General features: G+C 56.1%; 1 long non-coding RNA gene across 7 annotated transcripts in view; it reads left to right on the top strand.

Moving 5' to 3' along the window:
• The window catches only part of LOC116577109, a 161,852-nt gene that overhangs the window by 122,818 nt on the left and 17,602 nt on the right, over positions 1-21,432 (top strand). For all 7 annotated transcript variants that reach the window (XR_004280389.1, XR_004280387.1, XR_004280391.1 and 4 more), the window contains exon 2: positions 3,720-3,788. This is a non-coding gene — a long non-coding RNA (uncharacterized LOC116577109). The remainder of the gene's footprint in view (positions 1-3,719; positions 3,789-21,432) is intronic.

Raw genomic sequence — 21,432 nt, 5'->3', positions numbered from 1 at the left:
TGACCTGGGGGCAAATCCCAATAAAGAGCCAGGTTAATTTTTCCTGCCGATAGAACCCTTGAGTTCAGTGTACGAATTAGACGGTTCCGTGGGCCTAATTTGCCCAGATCAGATTGTGTAATTATCTTTTACAGGCCTGGGTGTGATGTATGCCCGGTGTTTATCCTGCAGGGGGCTGAGCGTGTGTTTGGACTTAGAGGGGCTGGTCTACCTGCCAGGCTGAGCGGGGGTGGGAGCTGCTGGGCTGTCTGCCTGGTCTGAAGCAGGCCCAGCGCACCTGCGTGGACCCGGCGAGCCAGGGTCGGAGTCAGGGGAGTGTTGCTGGGAGGCACTTAGGGGAAGGGTCTTTGGGCTGGCCTGGGGGCCTTTGGGAAAGAGCAGTGGCCTCCAGGGCTGCCAAAGGCCTTCCACAAAGGGTCCGCATGAAGAATGGCGGGTTTGGAGGTTGGAAGGAAGTCGAACTCCGAGTGGATCAGACGCTCATGACCTTAGGCATTTTTGTCGTCATGAGCCCCTTTCCAACATAAAAAAAAAAAAAAAAAAAAAAAAAAAAAAAAATTAAAAATGGCCTTTTCTGATTGCTGTGGTGTAGGATGACTGCCGTGCAGGCCAGATTCGTTGAGATGTGAGCTTTCATATTATACTTCTTTTATTCCTTCTAGTTTTATAAGAAATTAGAACATGTTCATGGTTGGGGGGTCCTGGGCACTGCCTCCTACGCTCAATGGGCTTTGGCCTTTTGGTACATGCCTCGAAATGGGACCCAGTGGTTTGGCCTCCTGCCAGCGACTTGACCTGCTCTGTGGAAGTCACGCCCCTCTGACCCTGGCTGGACCCATCCAGGAGGTCCAAGAATTCTCCCACCTGCAACCCTTATTTTGGCCAAAGAGGGGCTGCTCACTTGCAGAGTGGGAGAAGCCCGAGTTTGATCTCGCCTGTATTTCCTGCCCTCCCTCTGCTGCGGTGTGTGGCCTTCTGTTGTCTGAGGACCGACGGAGGTGGTGATGTGCTTTCTGGAGAGGCTGTGGGCTGGGGAGGGTCTGGGCGCGCTGCAGGCCAGAGTCTTCTTGTGGCCTTGCCCGCTGGGCTCTTTGATCCTCCGTCGGAGGAATCCCGGGGGACCAGCCCCTTCCATCCTGGCTGGAGGTGGTGAGGCCAAGAACCCCTAGGTGCTGTTTGGCTCAAGGCATCCCCGGAGACCCCCGGAAGGAACCAGTCAGTGTGGGGGCACAGAGGGAAGGGAGGGACCTTTGGGGGACCAGCTGTGGGTAGCCCGTGGCACAGCGGTTTGGTGCCAGGCGTGGCCTGCTGCCATTGGCCTGTTCCGAGGAAGTGCCCTCTGCTCCGGGTCCTGCCCTGGTCCACACTGGGCACGGAAGGGCAGCGGGGAGGTGGGTGTGCAGGGCTCCGCACGGCAGATGCTGAGCCAGGGGGCCGGGAGAGGCTGCATCCATGGGCCCCCGGGCTTCCTGGAGGCCTGCGGCCTGCCGGCCCTCGATAAGCCTGTGGGCACAGAAAGCAGAGGGGAAGAGCCCCACTCACGTTAAGGAACAGAGCAGAAAGAAACCATTCTGGGGCGCCTGGGTGGCTCAGTGGATTAAGCCACTGCCTTCGGCTCAGGTCATGATCTCAGGGTCCTGGGATCGAGTCCCGCATCGGGCTCTCTGCTCAGCAGGGAGCCTGCTTCCCTCTCTCTCTCTCTGCCTGCCTCTCTGTCTACTGTGACCTCTCTCTGTCAAATAAATAAATAAAATCTTAAAAAAAAAAAAAAAGAGAAAGAAACCATTCTGTTGATTGCACTGCTTCCTAGAGTGTGTGTTGGGCTGGGGCTTGGATCCAGGTGGGGGATGGAGGCATAGGCGCAGCTCTCTTGGGATGCGAGTGACGTCTCTCCCCGTCTGGCACTCCACAGGTTAGCTGTGCCTCTTGGACCTCAGGGGTTGTGCCTCAGGGCCTCTTGGACAGGGGTTGGGGAGGCTCGGGAGGGTGGAGTGGGATCCGTTTGCCTGAGGTTTCAGGGGAACCGGACGTAAGGCAGGTGTTAGAGGGCACCCCTGCTAAGCCGGGGCCACCCAGAGCGCGCTCTGCGGGCCGCCAGCGCTGGGCTTACCCAGGAGCTGGTAAGAGAGGCACGATCTCAGGCCGCCCCCTCAGAGCCATTGATTTTGAATTCTAAAAGAATCTCCAGATGGTCCCTACATTTCAATGCATGTTAGACTTACCTGGGGAGCTTCAGTTCTTTTTAACCCAATACTGAGTTTCTGCCAATCAGAACTGCTGGGAACGAGGTCTAGGCTTCAAGATGTCTTTCAGGCTGCCCAGGGGAATGGGGAACAGTGGTTTCAGCAGGTAGCCAAGTCTGGGGACCTGGACGGTGAGAACCCCTCGTCTCCTCCAGCTCTCCCCCTACCCTAGGGTTTTCCACTTCCCCACTCCCCGAGGTCGGCTTGCTTTGGTTGGACTGAAATGTCTTGGGGCCGGGTGAGCTTAGATCGACTTGTGTCCAATTTCCTATTTCCCCTGGAAGGGTCAGGCTACAGTCCATTCCATGCAAGGCTTTAGCTTGAATGAGGTTATGGGATGTTCCGCACCTAAGAGACTGAACCTGGGCTGGGTGTGGGGGTGGCCCTATATAAGGCAGTAACAGGAGTGGGAATCCGTTCTGCTGCCCGACTTGGCGTTGGAGGGTGTGTGGTGGCAGTGGGCATTGGCTGGTGGGGTTGGCCACAGAGGACCAGCCTGGACCTGGTCCTCCGTAACTCTAGAAACCACGGGAGTGATCCAAGCCCCAAGATGATGTCTGTGTGCATCCAGGGAAAGAACAAAACGCCACCCAAACAATCCTCTCCCTTGTGAGTGAAGGTTACAAGTTTTCTGTTTCAAATCTGATGGTATTATTTTTCCCCTTTTTTTCTTCTCTCTGTTTTCATTTGCCAGCCTAGGGGTCTAGAGTGATTTCTTTGAGTCTAATGATGGGGAAGCTTAGAATGGGGCTATTATCTTAAACACCTTTTGAAATACTACCCTTCCTGGTGTCTGAATCAGGTTGGACAGAGGTCGGATTTAAAGATTAAATATCTATTTTAGCAGCAGCGGCAACTCTGCCGGTAACCTCGTGCCTTTGCTCAGGAATGACACGCCGTAGCCTTGCACTCCAGAAACTCACGCAGGAGGCAGGGAAGGTCTAGCTCATAACGACAGGGACCGGGCACCGAGCTAGAGGTTCCTCATGGGCGATCCATATCATGAACTCAGACGTGCCATGTGGTCAGAACATAAAACAATTCAGATACAGTGTCATAAGAGTCTTTGAGGAAAGGGGCCCCCAAAACAGAACAACTCAGGACTGTGACAATAGATTATTATTTTGGGGGGGAGGTGTACAAGCCCCCTGTAAATTTAAGTTTTAACTTGAAAAAAATTGCTCTCCAATGTAACCTTCCTTCCATTTTCTTGTAGGTCTCCTTATTAGAATGAACATCTGTATTTCTTTGAAAGTCACCTTCCAGTTTGCCATGTCTGTGACTGACAGAGGAAATGGGTTTTTGCCTTTGTTCAGAAGGAATGTAGTTTTATTCTATATTGAAGACTAAACAATTATTAAACGCCTATGTTCCTGGAAGGCTGTGGGGCATTCGGAGACCACTCCCTCTAGATTTTAAGTTTGCAGATGAGTTTTACTCTGCTTTTCCTGGCATAACTTTCCCTTCTTTTTCTAGGTGAAATCAGAGCTTTGAGGCTGACCTAGGGAGGTGCTCCGAGCCCAGAAAAGAAGGACAAGACAGAAGGTGAGGCGGCGGGTAATCAGAGCAGAGCCACACCCCTGCTGCTCGGCTCGCTCGGGGTGGGGGTGGGGGTTTATTCCTTCTGCAGCCAACCTCCTTTTTCCCAGACAGCCCTCCTGCACCCACACCCGCCTGCTAGCCCAGAGGGCTGACTGGCAGGAGGAGCCTTGCAGTTAGCTGTCGGAGAAGGTCCAGAGACACAGGTTAATAAATACTAACAGTCCTTGCAGTGAATTCCAGGCGGGCTGGGTTCTCACGGCGTCTACCTGGGTGAACTCGTTCTCACCTCTCGAAATGCCAGCAGGGGAGCGTGTCATACCCAGCCTACAGATGAGGAAGCAGAGGAACGCTTGCTCACCCGGGGTTGCCTTCTGTCGCTGCTGACCTTCCCTCCCCTAGCCCTCAGTTTTCCCATCTGTAAAATGGGGACAATGAACGAGCCGTCCCTGCCGTGTCGTGGCACGAGATGAGAGGATACAGAGTGAGATGCCTGGCCCAGTGCCCGGAACGGACAAAGCACACAGTGAATGTCAGCGGCTGTTTTTTTCCCCTCGTTAGCTCCGGATAGGATCTTGGGTGCATTGTTAAGCCTCTGTTTCCTCACCTAGAAGATGCTGGTGCTGATACCTTGTCCTCAGGGGAGGTCGTGGGTTACATGGGACAATACAGTGGATACCAATAAAAGTCTAGACCTCGGCAGATGCCCTGTCTCTTCCCTTCCTTACGTATCTTATTCCGCATGGGTCAGGCAGAAGGATGATGTCCAGTGGTGTTAACGGTGTTCACGCCTCCACCCCCTGGAACACTAAATCCTGGCAGTTGCTCCCCGGCGACTTTCGGTTTGATCCTTCCCGCCCCTTCTCCCAGCCACGCTATTGATCTGGACTTGGGTCGCGCAAGCTGGGACGCTCATGAGGGGCTCCGACCTTGGGAATTTCTAGTCTTTCTTTCCTAAAACGATCTTGCCTTTGTCTTCTTGAAACTTCTTTCTTAAATCCAGTATTCATCCTGCCACTTTCTGATTAAAAAAAAAAAAAAAAAAGGCCAAAGAAAACCAAAAAGCCGCCGCCTTGTCCTGGTTCCCTTCTGGTTTATCCCAGCAACCAGCTCTCACAGGACACTTAATGTTAATTGCTCCCACTTCCCACCCAAATTTGGATCCTCAGAGCCAAACTGACCTGCTGTGTATCCTAACCCCGAATCTGGAATATTTCCACACGTTGCCTCCGTGCTCCGTGCTCTCCCCGCTGGCTCCCCGGTGTGGGCGTCCGGTGGGAGGTTGGGGCTGGGGAGGAGTCCGTTGGCGAAAGGGTTCCTTGGTGGCTGCGTGTGCCCGGGTGACCAGCAGGCTGTGTGTGAGTTGGGGCGGGGACAGGACTGAGCGACTCCAGGGGACTTTCCAGGCCAGTGTGGGCACTGCCTTTGGCGACACAGCACCCTCTGCCTTAGCCCGGCTTCTCCCTTCCCTCCCCCAGGAAGAGCGGTTCATTCCTTAAGATACACGGCCCCTTGCACCCGTGGGAATGGCCTAACAGAGCGTTATTAGAGGCTCACTGCGTGCTGGGACCGTTCTAGGCGGAGAACACCATCTTGCTGTCACGGGACTGGCCTTCTAGTGCGGGAGACGGTGGATGGCAAACAGCAAAACAGTATATGGGTTAATTAGCTTGTACATAAGGTGACGGTGTTGTGCAAGACAGCAGACATGGGGGCACAAAGGGAGGCCGCGTGTGCAGGGCAGGGAGGGGAGGGCTGGGTGCAGCGTTGAACGGAGCAGACACCTCACTGAGGAGGTGACCCCTGTGCACACGCTCCAAGGATCCGGTCCGTGAAACGCTGGGGACGAGGGTTCCGCAGAGGGAACAGTGACATTCAGGCCGAGGACAGGAGCACGGTGGAACTGGAATGAGACCCAGGCCAGGGAGAGCCTGGGTGGCAGGGCGGGGGCAGGGGTCGGGGGAAAGGGAGCGTCAGGCTTTCCCAGTGAGGGAACCGGGAGTCACAGCAGGATTCTGAGACCAGTGAGACAAGTGTGCTGCGGTCGCCCTTCCTGGGGGCTGGTTTGGAGACAGAGAGGAGCAGAGCAGCAGGCGGCCGATGGCCCGCGCGGAAGGGGCACTGAGGTGCCGGCGCCTGTCGGGCCTGATCTCAGGTATGTGACCACGGATGGCATTTCCAGCGGGGATGAGCCGAGAAGCTTCCAGGCTGTTCCTCAGGGCATGATTCTCAGCAGCTGTGGTTGCCTATTTAGGATGGCGTCTTGCACGGGGTGGTGGCGGGTCCCTCTCTGCTCCTCCCTGCCCGGGGGGGTCTCCAGGCCTCAGTCGGGCCGCGCTGGGCCCAGCAGCAAGGAGAAGGGAAAGGGGAAACAGAAGGGAATGGTGGGAAATGACGGGAGGAGGGACCAGAGGCTCTGGCTTTCCTGTTCCAGTTGTGGGGAGGGTAGTGGGGGGGGGGCGGCCGCCCTCAGGGATGCAGCTCGAGACCATCCCGCATGGGGTCCCCACAGCCCTCTGGCGGGGGCCACGCGCTCCCTCCGCAGCCTCCCTGCCTCGACCTCATCGTCCTCCTCCTCTGACCATAGGGAGCTCACGGTTGCGGGAATGTCCGCCTTCGCCGTTGGTCCTTCCCGCCCTGCGGTCGCCGTGACCGTCCAGGTGGGGACGGCTCAGCGTGCGCCAGAGCTCCCGCCTGACAGACGTGTCTTTCTCAGAACGTTTCCATGAGGACCTGGTCGTGGTGCTTGTTAGCTAATGTCCCGTGAGCTGACGTGCACCGGAAACTGCAGTCCGTCCCCAGCAAAGCCTTAGCCGAGTGCACACGCCCTGTCACACTCGCTTGCAAAGCACAGGACAGTGAGCAGGGTGAGGTCTTCGCCTGCACGTTTCTCCCAGGCTCGAGTGTATTTCTGAACGACCCTGCCGAGCTCCTGAGCGCTGCTCTGCAGGGGACTCTTTCCACCCGAGGCTGTGCTCTCCTCGGCTTCCAGGCCGATGGCCCCTGGGGACGTGGAGCAAGATGGTAGCCTGACGGCTGGACCCACAGGGCCATCGTCAGAAGCAGCGACAACACGGTCGAACCAACGGGCGCAGATTTAGTGTCCCTCCTCTCAAAGGCCTGTCCCCGTCGCTGCCTTTTGACCCCTTGGCATAAAGAACGATGAAAAAGCCCGACACCCAGGGAGGACAGCCTCTCCCCTACCGTCCGTCTGTTGTGTGTATGCATGTGTGTGTGCGTGCGTGTGTGCGCAGGTGTGTGTATGTGTGTATGCGTGTGTGCACGCATGTGTGTGTATGCATGTGTGTGTGTGCGTGCGTGTGTGCGTGTGTGTGCGGTGGGCAGGGCGAGCGGCTGTGGCTGGGATGAGGATTTCTGCCCTAACCATAATTGCGAGTGAAATGCCGGGGTTCTGGGAGAAAGAAGCATGTCCCAGTTCTGAGCGGCAGCGCGGATGACCTCACCCGGGAGACGGGAGCCATCCAGAGGACTCGCAGATGGAACTTTCCCTCGGGGTCCAAATGTGAGTCACCGTGGCTCGCGTCTGGGCAGCGGGCTCCGTCCTCAGGCCTCCCACTTCACCCCGGGACGTCGTGGTCACCGCTCAGGCCTGATGACTCACTCGGGCTCCCCGAGTCAGCCCCCGGGAGTGGAGCCTTGCTCCCCTCTGGCCTCTGTCCCCTCGGCGCTGGGGCCCTGGACACGATGTGCAGGACGCGTGTGGTGGGGAGAGGCCCTCATGGCCTGGGTGGGTGCGCCATGGCCACGGCTGCCAAAACCGATTTCAAAATTCAGTTTGGAAAGTCCGGGGGGCTCCCCGGGGTGCACGGGGCTGTAGCCGTGGTCTCAGAGCCCTGCGGATGGGCTGCACTCTGACTCCTGAGAGTGGGCGATACGGGGCCACCCGCCCCCAGGGAGCGCCCTGTCACCCCATCGCCTCCTCCAGACAAGGGGAGGTCATCCAAAAGGCCAGGTGCTGGGGGGGAGGCGCTGGTGAGGTGTCAGGTTTCCCGCCACGCCTGCACACTGGACATCTTCCGATGCTAGAAACAGTGTCATCTTTTCTCAACCTGACAGTCTCGCACCTGCCAGGAGCCCCTGGCCGTGAGACGCCCAGCGCGGTCCAACCTGAGCTCATCTGTGTTTAGCATCTGTTTTGGAAACCAGGTGGCGGGAGGGACTTTCTCAGGATTAAACAGGAGTAAATCCCCAAACGATTTCAGTGACGTTTTGGGGTTTGTTGTTTGTTGTTGTTTTGTTTTGTTTTTCATTTTTCATATTTCTCTCTCTCTCTCTGTGTCTTCAATAAAAATCCTTTTTGTAGGAAAATACCATATAAGAGTTGGGGGACAAAGGGTTCCCTGACAGTTTGTTCTTCTAGGCAAGGTTTATTTAATAGGTGTCCCCAGAGCCCATGGAACCTGGTCCTGGTCCTGCCAGGCCAGGCCTTTCTCCCACCTGACGCAGTGCACAGAGAGCATGGCCACAGTCATGAGACTCAGTTTACCACCCCAGAGCCTCTGTCCTTCCCCAGAGTGGTGGAGCCAACATGGCTTCACAGTTTCGTGCTTTGGCTCCTTGTTGAGAACTTTCCACGTCCAGTCGTCCTTCGTTTGGCAGTGGAGGAGTGGGAAGGTATGAGAGTGCTCTTTAGGGTAAAGGTCCGAGGTGACAGATACATGACCCAGCATCGGGCCCAGGGGACCACCTGTCCCGCACCCGTCTCTGACATCTCTCCAGACTCCCTGGGCCCTGGGGTCACCGTCCCTGCTGAGGGAGTGGGTGGGTTGGGGGCAGGGCAGAGGCTGGCTCACGGGGACACTTGTGTGGCCCCGGCCGTGAGGGTCGACTTCGCAGGGCGCAGCTGACTGGAGACGAGGGGGTCAAGGACATGGGCACGAATGTGCCTTGGCCCAGGTGTGAGAACGTGTACGGAAGGCTCGGCCTCTGGGTGACTCAGTCTGCAAGCAAACTATGCAAGGGAAGTGACTCACTGTCAACCCTGCGCGAGAACTCCTGAGGCCAGGCCGCCAGCACCTGTCTGGGACGGGGTTAGTTATTAACGCTGCCAGGAAGACTGTCATGGGAACCGGACGCCGGCCAAGATTGGGCTTCCCAGAGCCTGTGGAGCCTCTCGCTCACCTTCCGAGGGCTCCTCTCCGGCCTGAACCCCGAAGGCAGAGGAGCCCACGCAGCTCTGGGTTGTACCACGTGTCCCCGGGCGCTCTGAGGATGACACACATTCCACCCAGGACGAGGAAGGGGACCGAGAAGTGGTTTGGTAAGGGGAAGCCTTGGCCGGAAGACTAGGTCCCAGGAGCCCGCCTGATCCCGGGCATTCCAGACGGCGCGGGCTGTGGACGGGACTGGCCCGGGCTCGTGTGCAGGTGCCGCCTGCCGAGTCCTGGCTCCTGGGCCTCCATCAGCTCTGCCGTGAATGCCTCTGGGTGGTGTGGGCTCTGTCAGGCCAGGGGCCCTAGCCAAAGAACCCCACCTCCTCCTCCAGAGGCCTGACCCGAAGATAATTAATCCCTGCCCTGTTGACCTGTGGCCCCAGAAGTGGGTAGCCTTCTTCCAGCTCTTTCCTGCCCTGAAGTCACCCAGCCTCTTCCTGGGGTGGCTTGAGACAGCGTGATACAACAGGGGACGGCTTGGAGAACCTCTGTGGGGCAGGTGGGCAAACCTCAAGAGGAGAGCGAGGCCTCAGGTCAGCTCTGCTTTGCCTCCCTCTTTCTCCAGGCCGGGAAGAGTACACACGTACATAAGGGCTTCTCCTTCTGGATCCCAAAAGGCAGGCTTCGCCACTCTTGGGAGAGGCCCAGCCCAGACACAGGTCAGGCCTGCCCCCGCCGGTCCCTGCCCTTCCACGTGCAGCCGTCGAGCAGAAGGAGGACGGGGGATGGACCAGGAAGAGTGGGAGTTTTAGGGAGTCAGGCTTCCCAAGGTCCCCCAAAAAGCAGCCCAGCACCCAAAGGGAAGAGCCGCCCCCGGTATTTGTTGTCTCCCGTGGAAGGCCCTAAAGCGCTCGGGAGCCACTCAGGGGGGCGGTGGGGATGCCACCTGCCTGCCTGGGCTACGGACGGAGGGCCCTGGGCTCCTGGCCGGGACACACGCTCCCTGGGTGGCCCTGAGCAAGTCATCCAGCGCTCAGGCGGTTTCCCCATCTGTAAAGTGGGAAGAATAACATCACTTGTCCTGCTCCCCTGACAGGGTCTGTGTGAGGCCAGCTGAGATCACTGAGCACTGTGGCGAGGCTTCGGGAGTGGCCAAGGGCCACCCAGATCGGGGATGAGGCACTGTGCAGGGTCTGTGGTCTGTGCTCCCCGGGAGGGTGGCTTTCCAGACACCCACCTGTGGCCTAAGAGATCCTTGGACCTCTCACGGCTGATAAATCACCATGTGGCTGGTGTCCTTTGTCTGGGCTGCAGCAGGAACAGAGACACTGCCCTTGGCTGCTGCAGAGAAAGCTCCTCTGCCTTCTCTCCCTTCTGCAGTGGGCCGACAAGGAGCAAGGGCCTTATTTCGTAGGCTTTCCTGAGGAACCCACCACCTGCCCATATAGAAACTCTGGGGGCGCTGGGTCTCAGTCTGCCTAATCGTGGAGGTATTGATTTAATGATCTCTGGCCTTGTGGTCTGTCACCGTCTTGCCACAAAAGAAGAGAGAGGCGTGTAGGAACGTCAGATTGTATCTCGTAGTGCGGTTTATGGAGAGGTCGCTCTGCAAATAGTCATTGAATATACACATCGTCAAATTCTTTGTTTTGTTCTAAAATGTTCCACATACTCAATGAAAGAAGGAATGCTGGCATTTGTGGGGGCCTCTCTGGTGGGGCAGTGAACACCTGGTGAGTGTCTTTTCCTTGCCCAGCGCCGTGCCAAGTGAATCTAGCACAGTTCCTGCTCTCCTAAAGCCAGACTCTCCCTGACCGTCTCATTCCGTCTCCTGGCCAGACCAGGATCTCCCCTGAGGCTTTCCAGAGAGGTGTTCTCTGCAGGAACCTTGCACAGTGGAGAATTCCATCTCTCCTGAGGCCGCACGCCCTTGTCATGGCAGGAGACTCTGTCTGCTTCCTAGTCCTTCCAGAAGCGATTGACATCTGGGACCAGGAAGAATCCTAGCAGGCCTTGTGGAGTTGCTGAGACTTGAAGTAAAGGAAGCTGGAGGAGAGAGTGTCGTGGAGGCCACCTGTGCAGTGCCTCGAAGAGCATCCCCCAGAAGTCACGGCCACCCAGAACCTCAGATGTGACCACGTGGTTGCAAATAGGGTCTCTGCAAGTATGATTCACGAAGGATCCATTGACAAGTTGGTGAGGAGAGACAGGGAACAGAGAGACACAGAGAGGATGGGGGGTCTCCAGATGGGAACAGAATCGGAGGGGAGCATCCACAAGCCAAGGATGGCTGGCAGCCAGCAGCCGTTGGGACACATGCCTGGAATGGGTTCCCCTTCCCAGCCTCTGGAAGGAACCAGCCCTGCCCACACCCTGATTTTGGACTTCCATCCTCCTGAACTAGGAGGACAGAAGTCTCTGTTGCTTTTTGCCACCAGATTGTAGTAATTTGTTAGGCACGCCTTGGTCTAAGAGTATGAGGCTGACAAGAATGTGCTGTCTGGTAGGGTAGGAGAACAGGCTTGAGGTGAGGGGTCCCTGGGACCAGACTGCTTGTGAGGAGACAGGACTGATTTGCATGTTAGGGACGAGAGTCTGCAAGCCCACTGGCCCGTGGGCCGAGGGCCATGATGCCAGGCTGAGGTGCGTGTATGAGCAGAGACCTTTGCCAGGGGACAGTCTTCACAATCCAGAATGGTACCCAGCCTGGATTCTCAGCCTCTCTCTCTGCCAAATTGTGACTTATATGTTGACAGACGTAGTTATAAGTTGCTTACTGTTGGAAAATTTTATAAAAGGAAAATACTCAGGATCTGTACTCAGTTATACATCCATCCTTTATTTTTAAGAAAAGGATATTTCAGTGTTTTTATGGTTATATAGTATTTCCTTGTTGAACCCATGGCATAGTTACTTTTGAACAGTTCTTTGATGTTCCTCCAGTTTCTTATTTTGCCATGAAAGGCTCTGAAGACCAGCCTGGTAGCAAGAACTTGATTCATATCCATCCTGGTTTCGGGGGTTTGCTGTAACACATCACCAGCAACTGGGTGATTTAAAACAACCCAAATGTAAGGCACCTGGTGGCTCCATGGGTTTGGCATCCAACTCCTGATTTTTGGCTCAGGTCGTGATCTCAGGGTCATTTACGTTCCTCATTGGGCTCACATGCTGGGTGTGGACCCAGCTTAAGCTTCTCTCTCTCCTTCTCCCTCTGCCCCTCCCCGTGCTGTGCAGGGAAATGTGTGTGGATACTGTCCTTCTCTCTCTCTCTTAAAAAACAACAACCCACCAATGTGCTGTCTTACAGTCCCGGCAGCCAGAAGACCAAAATGAGCCTTATGGGACTAAAATGAAGTCGTGGGAAGGGCCCGTTCCTTACAGAGCCTCCAGGGACAAGTCGTTCCTGGCCTCATGCAGCTTCTGGAGGCTGCCACATTCCTTGGCTTGTGGCCACATCACGCCAGCCTCTGCCTCGGTGTTTGCGTTCACATCTGTTCTCTCTGTGCTCAGCCCTCCATCTGCCTCCCTCTGATAAGGACCCTTGTGGTGGCGTTCAGGGCCCATCTGGATAATCCAGCATCTCCTCTCCCCATTTCAAGACTCTTAACTTGATCCCCCCTGCCAAGTCCCTTTTGGCACATAAAGCGACATTTACAGGTGCCGGGGGTTTGAACGGTGACTCTCATTTTTGGTGGGGAAGGGGGTGTCCTTGACGAGCCCATCCCGATGTCCGTAACTGTCTCCTCACAGTAAATTTTCGTCCGTGGAAACACAGGACGCAAGGGTCTGACTAACGGTGCATGAAGCATCTGGAGAAGGCACTCCGTGTCGCACGGATTGTCTGACGTGGTTTGCTACTGTCCCTTTAAGAGCCCTTCTAGGAGTCTGACCCCATAGAGAGGCTGGGGACTGAGCTCCCCATTACAGGAATCATTTAGCGTCGGCCTCTGGGAACCTCGGGGCTAATGAGATAATTCACATTAGGAGAGGAAGGAAGAGAAGGTGGCCTGACATCCTTTCTGTCTCTCATTTGTATGATTCACTGAAACCTCCCTTTCTTCCCCCATCGTCCCCCCCCTCCTCCGGCTGCCCCTTTGAATTCTGGTTCCACTGTCCACCCTCCTCCTGCCAGCTGGGGCTCTGGTTTCCAGCAAGTCCCAGCACGCCCCGATGAGGCACCCGGGCTCTTTTCTCTCCAGCTGCGCCGGAGAATCCGTTCTTCACCTCTTTCTTCTCTTTTTCCCGAGCCTCACCCAGCTCCTCTCCACCCCCACCCCTGCCCGGACCAGTGACCAACCAACTGGTGTCTGCGGGACCAAAGAAAAGAGAAAAGCTTCTAACAGAACACAAGCAGGCTCCAGGGGACCTACAGGCCCAGGCTGCCAAGATTTTGTTTGCCCCCTCGCCTGCCCTCCCCAAGCCCCCACCCTGGACTTCGGGAGGGAAGGGGGAGAGAGAGCAAGAGAGAGAGAGAGTTCTCTTCCTGTTTTGTTCCGCTGCCTACACTTTTGGGCAAAGCTGTCTCTGCAAACATGAAAATCCAGTTTGGATCTTTCATTAGAAAAGCGTGAAGTAACCCTAGGTTCAGGCCGTTTGAAGTTCAGATCCGACCCTGGGAGCCTCTCTCCCCGGCCCTGCATGCAGAACACAGGGAGACCCCGGTCCTCGTGGGCACGCTGCGGTCACGGTTGCCCATTTCCTGGAGGGACGTCCGCCTGCTTTGCTCCGACCTGCTGCTGGGGGCTGTGCCAGCCTCCCCTCCCCTAAGCCCGGGAAGGGTCCCCGGTGTCCAGAGGGAGGTGTGGCTCTCTCTCTTGCCCCCGGTTTATTCTTTTCCTCTTCTCATCCTCCCCGAGGGAAGCCATATGGTCGAGTGTTCCGAGTCAGGGCCAAGGGCCGGAGCTGCACTGGCCCCGGGGACAGTCCAGCAGCCCTGATGTGCCTTGTGGGTGGCCTGTCCTGTGAACTTGCTGCCTGACCTCCCCCGGCCTCTGAAAGCCCAGCTGCAGCCTTGGGTAGCAGCCTGGCCGAGTCCTGACGGGCAGGTGCTGAGGCCCCGTGTCCCCTGTCCATTTGGCACCCACGCCCCTTGCCGTCCAGGCGGCGGTGCTGGGGCCAGACCCTGGAGGCCCCCTTGCCCTTCTGGGTGGCCTGAGCTGTCTGTCCAGCCACTAGTGTCTCCAAGGAGGAGAGGGGCAAGGGTGGGACCCAGGAGCTGGAGCCCAAGGACGTCCATGCACTTCCAGGTAGAACAGCAGCAGAGCTGGAGCTCGATTCATGTCGCCCCGTCTGCCTGGCTCACGGTGGGGGCTCCTGAGGCGGGGCCGTGTCACCTGCCCCCTGTACTAAGCACGCAGCCCCACACATGCAATCGAAGGGCTACAGACAACATTATTGATAACAAAAGGAAAAGAGAAACGTAACGTCAGATGGGCCTGGAGTCCCTGTACACCTGTGAGGTCTGGTCTAGACCAGGAAAATAACCAAGCGCTGACTCATCGTCCCTCCTTCCCGGGAAGCGCGCTCCTGTATTTTTTCGTACAGATGGGGTAGGTGCGATGATGCTGACCGATGCCCTTACGGAGCCTTTTGCGTTTCACTCAGTCCTCACGATGGTCCTACAACGGACTAGGCACTGTTCTCCTTCCTGCTTACCGTGTGGGTCACAGGGTGTTGGGGGCACTTGCCCGAGATCTGGGACTCTGTCCTCGATTTGACTCCGTTCCTGTAAGCGGAGATGTCTCCAGTGCCACTTGCCTCCGGACTGTTTTCCTGCCCGTAGGGATGAGTGTCGGGCGCCCACGTCCCTCCCACACCTGGGAGATGACTAGCCTGGGTTGCTCGTGTTTCTCTGGTTCCATCAATCATTCGTTCGTCCGTCCGTTGATGTGTGATGCCACAGCGAGCCTCCCACTGCCCCGGGACACACCTGCGAGGTGCCGAGAAGGAACGTTCGGAGCCCCCGAAGCCCACTGGCATGGCAGTCCTGGGATGCACGAGCTCTTTCTCTCCCATGTGGTTGACTGTCCTTGGTGTTTTCGATCCAGACAGGTCAGAAATCCCGCCGTGTCCTCACTGAAGGCTGGCCACGGGCCCTCCCACGTCTGGGTAGACAGGAGAGCCCCACAGAGGACCCGGTGAGGGCTGGTGATCCCGGTGAACCCGGTGATCTCTGGAACCCCATCCCCGGCGTGATTCGCAGAGGACAGAGGAGCTCTTGCAAGGCTTGCAAGTAGGTGTCTCTCTGTGCCCGTGGTCCCCGTTGTTAGAGCAGAGCCGGCCGCTCTGGGGCCCCGTGCCCGATTAGCTGTCGTTAAACGGGCCATCTGAAGAGGGAGAGGAGAAGGGCCTTGTGGTTGGCCATTGGGTGGCCCTGGAGGGACAGGCTGCGTGATGAGGAGAGGACCGAGGGGAGGGTGGGACTGGGGTCCCTATTATCTCGAAAGTCCATCTTTAGGCACAATCTCATGGGGGTAAACAAGAGACCCAGGTTGGCTGGTTCGGAAGGGTCTTTGATCCACCTAGAAGTTAATGCTTTTCAGTGGAGAACCGCAAAGCGGCCCCACCCGGGGCCACAGAGATAACAGGCGGGGGCAATCACAAACCACCAGCCTCTTGATAATGCCCGGTTTTATTGAGGTCTGGTTCTCACCCAATGGGAACACATCCGGCGAGCATCAAAGGGAGCAGGCGTCACCTTGTGCAAAGAATCCTCTGCCCTCAGGTGTGTGTGTGCTGGGAAGGGTGCGTGTGGGGCCATGTGTGCCCAGGGCTGCCCGTTGGCAATTTCCTTCCTACAGATCAGAGGCCACCAGCCCCCAGGGGCCTTGACCAGCTGCGAACACCATTTCACCCCTTACATGTAAGGGACTCCCCGTGTCATTTCCTGCTCGACTCTGTGTCAAAGGCGGTTCGTAGAAGGATGTCAAGGGAGCCATGAGGTGGGCACCCTGAGGACGTGGAGCCTGAAGGCCTCTCATTCGGGGATCTCAGGCTTGCCCTTTTGGGGTCTTTTGGAGGTCTCTATGCTCCGTAGAAAGAACCCCGAGGATGTATTCTAGGAAGGCATGGGCCGTGACGGACTGTGGGAGAATAAAGGGGGAAGCGCAGAGTCGTACCTTTGCAGGGGGGGAGGGTTGATGGAACCATTGGTGGAGGCTAGTCCCAGTGGAAGGAGCATCCCCCTCCGCTAGCCCCAGGCCGTGCCCCTTGGCCGCCTCGTAGTTCCTCTGGGCAGTCAGGATGCTGGACCGCAGGCGCTGGCCTCTGGAGACAGCCGCAGAGAAACACCACCATACAAACAGAACATCTGGAAGCTTTTTAAAGTTTATTTTTTAACACATTTGCAAGAGTCAGGACATTTGCACACGAGGTTTACAGGCTGGAGGGAACCGGGGGTTTTGTCAAGCGGGAGGTAGATTTTGAAGCTGGAGAAGGGCCGTAGTACAGGGAGAGGGTGGGGGCACCTGGAAGTGGCCAGTGCCAGCAGCCGGTCCTGCACACGAGAGACTGGGATAACCCAGGAGCCTGTCAAAAGGTCCCCGCGGAACAGAAGAAGGACCTGAGTTCCTTCCTTGCTTCCTCCGCATCCGTGGCACAGAGAACTGGACTTCTTCTACCTTGTTCCGGATCGGCTACTGAAGGAGCAGAAGGCAGGACCTCTGAGAAAGGACGGGAATGTACTGGTGGGCTCTGTTGTGCTGAACCTTAGCCCCCTAGAGACTCGCGGTGGGGTCAGGGGGCTTTACCTCCGAGGGTTACAGACTCCTCTTCGCATCTGGGCTAACCAGGCAGGGCTGATGCAAGCGGGACACAGAAAAGCCAGCTCCTCCGGGAACTGGCAGGAAGGGATACCTAAGAATGCCAGAGCCCTGTGAGCTTCTCTCTTTCCCCTCCTCCTCCTCCCCCTCCTCTTCCTCCTCCTTTTCTCCATCCCCTGCCCCACCTCCCCCAGTGCCATCCTGGACTTAATGGTTTGGGCCAAGGGAAACGAGGAAGAGCTTGCCTCAGCATTTCAGGCAGGCCAAGCAGGGAAGAAAGTAATGGAATAAAAGACAGTTCCCAGCAGGAGAAACAATTCACACATGACCTCCTCTTTCTTTTCCAGAGCACCAACCTGTCCATCTGTCCCTCTCTCCATTGCTGGTTCTCACTGAATTCCTTCCTTCCTTCCTGCTCCAACCCAGCGTGGAGCCCCAGCCAAGCTGATTTGCAGGGCTGCGCTCAGTGTATGGGAAATCTCCCTTTGCTCTGAAGGCATCCTCGTGGGAGGACTGGGGTTTCAACGCCCGGGGAGTTTACCAATTGGAAGGAGAATTAATGCTCCCCGTTTCTAAATAGGCCCTAGTGCCATACCACTGTCTTTATTAAGATGATGCTTTTTGTTGAATGAGCTCATGTTTCTAGCTCATGGGAGCTGGTCCATTGTGTGCTGTTTATTAGGGGAGGGAACTGAGGCTTTGTGTGGTTATTCATGGGAGACACTGAGAGGCGTCCGCCCAGTTCTGATGGGAAACGAGGTGACACAGCCTCCAGGAATTCCTCCCCATCTAGTCACCCCATCTGGCGACGAGGATGCCCATTCCCAGGTTGACAGCTGTCAGGCTTTTACAGCGTCTGCCTGGGAGCCTCTTGTGGGCTTCCCGTTGTCAGGATAGTGGTGGGTCACCTTCCCCGGCCTGGGGCCGTCTCTCGCTGGGTTGCTGGCACACGCTGGAATCACCTGGAGAGCTTTAACTGCTACCTCGTCCTGCCCTAGCAGATTCTGATTTAACCCAGCTGGAGGGAAAATTGGGATTTTGAGAAGCTTTCCACAGGATGCTAATGTGTAGCCACGGTTGAGAATGAACCACTACCAAGAGAAAGCATTTCTCGACTGGGAGTGACTTTGCTGAACCCCTTTTCCACCCTTCCTCACTTACGATGTCTAAGACACTTTTCAGGGTCACACGGACAGGAGAGTGCTACTGGATCTAGTGGCTAGAGGTCAAGGATGCAGCTAATCATCTACACTGCACAGAGCAGCCGCCCGCCCTGCACACACACCCTGAGGAAGAGTTATCCAGCCCCAAACATTACTTCCAGAGCTGAGAAATTTTGCTCTAGAATAGTGTTTCTCACACTTGAGTGTACCAGAACCACCTGGAGAACTTGTTAAAACACAGACTGCTGGGCTTCACTCCCAGGGTTTGGGATTCAATAAGTCTGGGGTGGGGCCTGAGAATTTGCATTTCTAACAAGTTCCCAGGTCCTTGCTCAAGCTCTCCGTCCAGGGCTGCACTTTGAGAATCACTAGTCTAGACTGACTCTGAATCCTGTTTTTCTAGATATGTGATATATTGTACCCATTATGGACGCTAGGAAACTCTAAAATGGCAATGACTTAACAACAAAGAAGAGCATTCTCTCCCACATAACAGAAATCCAGAGAAAGGCCATCCAACGCTGATTTGATGGTTCTGGAGTTACCAGGGACCCAGGTTCCCATCTTCTTGTTGGATCATTTTAATGCGTGATTCCCATCTCCAGTGTCCTTCATAGTCCAAAATGGCTGCTGGAGCACCAGCCATCATGTCCTCGTTGAAAGCAGAAGGTGAGAAAGGCAGACAGGAAAACAATGGCATCTTTCCAACACTTTTTGGCACACTTTCCCGAGGTCCTACAACACTTTTGCTTACATTTCTTTGGCCAGATCTTGGTCACGTGGCCATAGCTAGCTACAGGAAGAGCTGAGAAATGTAGTCTTTTTGCTTTGGGCCACAATGTGTCAGCTTAAACTTAGAGTTACGTTACTAAGTAGAAAAGGGAGAATACATGGTAGGGTAATCAACTAACAGCTTCTGCCCATATGTCCGTGCCTAATCCTTCCTAAGAGTGACCATTACTATCTGTGTATTTGGCATCTGCCGTGTGTTTTCATGCCGTATATCATTTAATCCTAACAGCTCTGCAAGACACATAATAACATCATCTCTGTTTTTCGGATGACGGAACCGAGACTTGCAGAGATTAAGCCACGAGCCCAAGTGACAGTCACAAATGCTATAATTTGAGACCCTGCTTCCTGGGCTGCTTCTTGCCTTGGCCGCTCTTGGGGACCTGACCTCTTCCTGCTGGGCCGGCAGGGTGTCTGTTAGACATTTCTTTCTTTCTTTCTCTCTTTCTTTCTTTCTTTCTTTCTTTTTATCTTTCTTTCTTTCTCCTTTCTTTCTTTCTTTCTTTCTTTCTTTCTTTCTTTCTTTCTTTCTTTCTTTCTTTCTTTTTTTGTTAAAGGTTTTATTTATTTATTTGACAGACAGAGATCACAAGTAGGCAGAGAGGCAGGTGGGGGTGGAGGGGAAGCAGGCTCCCCGCTGAGCAGAGAGCCCGATGCAGGGCTCCATCCCAGGACCCTGAGACCATGACCTGAGCTGAAGGCAGAGGCTTTAACCCACTGAGCCACCCAGGCACCCTGTTAGACTTTTCTAAGCCGAATGTGGGACCCCGTCCCTTCTGACCTGCCGCATCCCACTGTTACCTGCGTCCTCACCGCAGTCCCCTCTTCTGTTGATCTAGCAGGAGACAGAGGCCTGGTTTGCTGCATAGACAAGATTGGTTCCCTACGGCCGCCATGAAATTACCGCAAACTTCGTGGCTTAAAACAACACACATTTATTCTCATACATTCTGGAGGCTCATTCCACTGGGCCAAAGGCAAGAGTACCCCAAGGGCTCATTCCTTCTGGAAGTGCTAGGGCAGAATCCATTTCCTTGCCTTTTCCAGCTTCTGGAAGCCCTATGTTTCCGACTCTTCCCCGAATGACTCCAGAGTCCTGCTTGCATTTTCATATTTCTCTCCCTCTCCTGTGTCACATCTTCTCCCTATCCCAGACCCCACCCCCCGCCTCCCTCTAACAGGGACCCTCTTGCTGACGCTTGGGGCCCACCTGTGTCTTCGGGATCGTCTTGCGCACATCAGACCCCTTCTGCCACCGAGGGTTGCATGCACAGGTTGCCCAGATTAGGACGTGGTGTCTTTGGGGGCTGATACCCAGCCAGCCGCAGGGGCTCTTTTGCTCCTCTGCTCCCTTTCCTGGTCCCCAGTTTTGCTTCCGTGGGCTGTTCCCAACCGGAACGCTGCCTGCATTTCACTTCGGGGGGTTTTCAGAGAGGCCGGAGACAGGTTCTGAAGGGCAAGGCGGTGAGTCGGAGATTTGTCTAATCAGCCCCAGCAGCCGTGGCAACGGGCACGAAAACACTCAAGTGGAAAAGGAGTGGGGGAGGGGGTCCTGCCCTGGAGGTGGCAGTGACCTCACCTGGACGTGACGCACGCTGGACAAGCGTAAGCAGCAGGGACAGTCACCCGAGGCAGGCTTGGCAAACCCTCAGGGCTGCGGGTTTCTAGGTCACCTTGCAACCCCCCAGGTGTCTCCCAATCTCGGAGCCCCCTCTTGCCTTTCTCTAGGCTCCTGGAGGTGTGTCTTTGGCCAAATCCAAATGCTACCCGTAGCAGAGTTTATGGGAGGCAGGAGGGCCCGGAGCGTTAAGCTCCATTGGGCTGGTTCTGTCCTAACTTTATTTTCCTTTCCTGCAGTGATTCCCTTGTCCCCCCAACACCACCCCATCCCGCCCCCACTCCCCCCGCCCCCCCCCCCCGCCCCCAGCCGCCTTGGCTCGGTCTGCCTGCTGGGATGAGTCTGGGGTGTTGTATGTTTTGCTTTTTATTTTATTTTGCAAATGCCTCCCAACATTCCCCTCTGTGTTTAACGTCCCCCTGCCAAGTGCATGCAGTTGCTGGGCAACAAGAAGGAAGTCCCTGTGTGATCCACCCGCTGCTGCCAATTCATTTGCTCGCTGCATGCGTCTCCCTGGGGAAAAGGCTCCTTCTGGCCCTCCGTGAGACATAGCGGAGGGTGGCTGCCCGGGAGGGACGGGAGGAAAGTTCAGTGGCTGCCCGGGAGGGACGGGAGGAAAGTTCGCAGAACGGTGGGGCTCTTCAGGGTGTTTTCAGGTCCAAATGAAAGAGCATCTGGAGGGCCCGGGCTCCACCTGGGTGAGACTTGTGCTTCCCACTTGGTGGACAATCAGAGAGCCTCTCGGGACCCCAGAGTGCCTCTGCGTGGGCCACGCTGGCTGGTTTTCCGTGGGTCGGTGGCTCTCACACGCAGACCCCCCCCTCCCTGCAGCTCTCCTGCAGAGGAAAGTCTTCTGCGTTCTCTCTGCCCATTCTCCCGTGAGCAAGCCCTCACTGGTACCTCGTCCCGTCTCTGACAGTGCCTTGTCTCTGGTGTCGCAGCAGCTGCACATGTCCCTGCCAGGGGGGTAGCCAAAGCCCACGGGAAGGACGGCACCCCTGCACAGGCTGGGCTGTTAGCGACCCCCGAAGGCCTGCAGGGGGGGTGCTGGTGGGGGCCTGTTAGCCCAGACCGCCCCCAGAATCTCCAATGTGTGTCCCGCCGCTGTCAAGGTCCTTGTGGCCTCGTGCTTGGTCAGTGTCCCCTCTCTCCCAAGGCCTGGAAGGGCAGGGCTTGCCTGTCTGCTCTCGGTCCGGTTCC

This window comes from Mustela erminea, chromosome 18 (assembly GCF_009829155.1).
Source record: "Mustela erminea isolate mMusErm1 chromosome 18, mMusErm1.Pri, whole genome shotgun sequence".
Lineage (NCBI taxonomy): Eukaryota > Metazoa > Chordata > Mammalia > Carnivora > Mustelidae > Mustela > Mustela erminea.
This window is presented reverse-complemented; position numbering and strand designations above follow the sequence as displayed.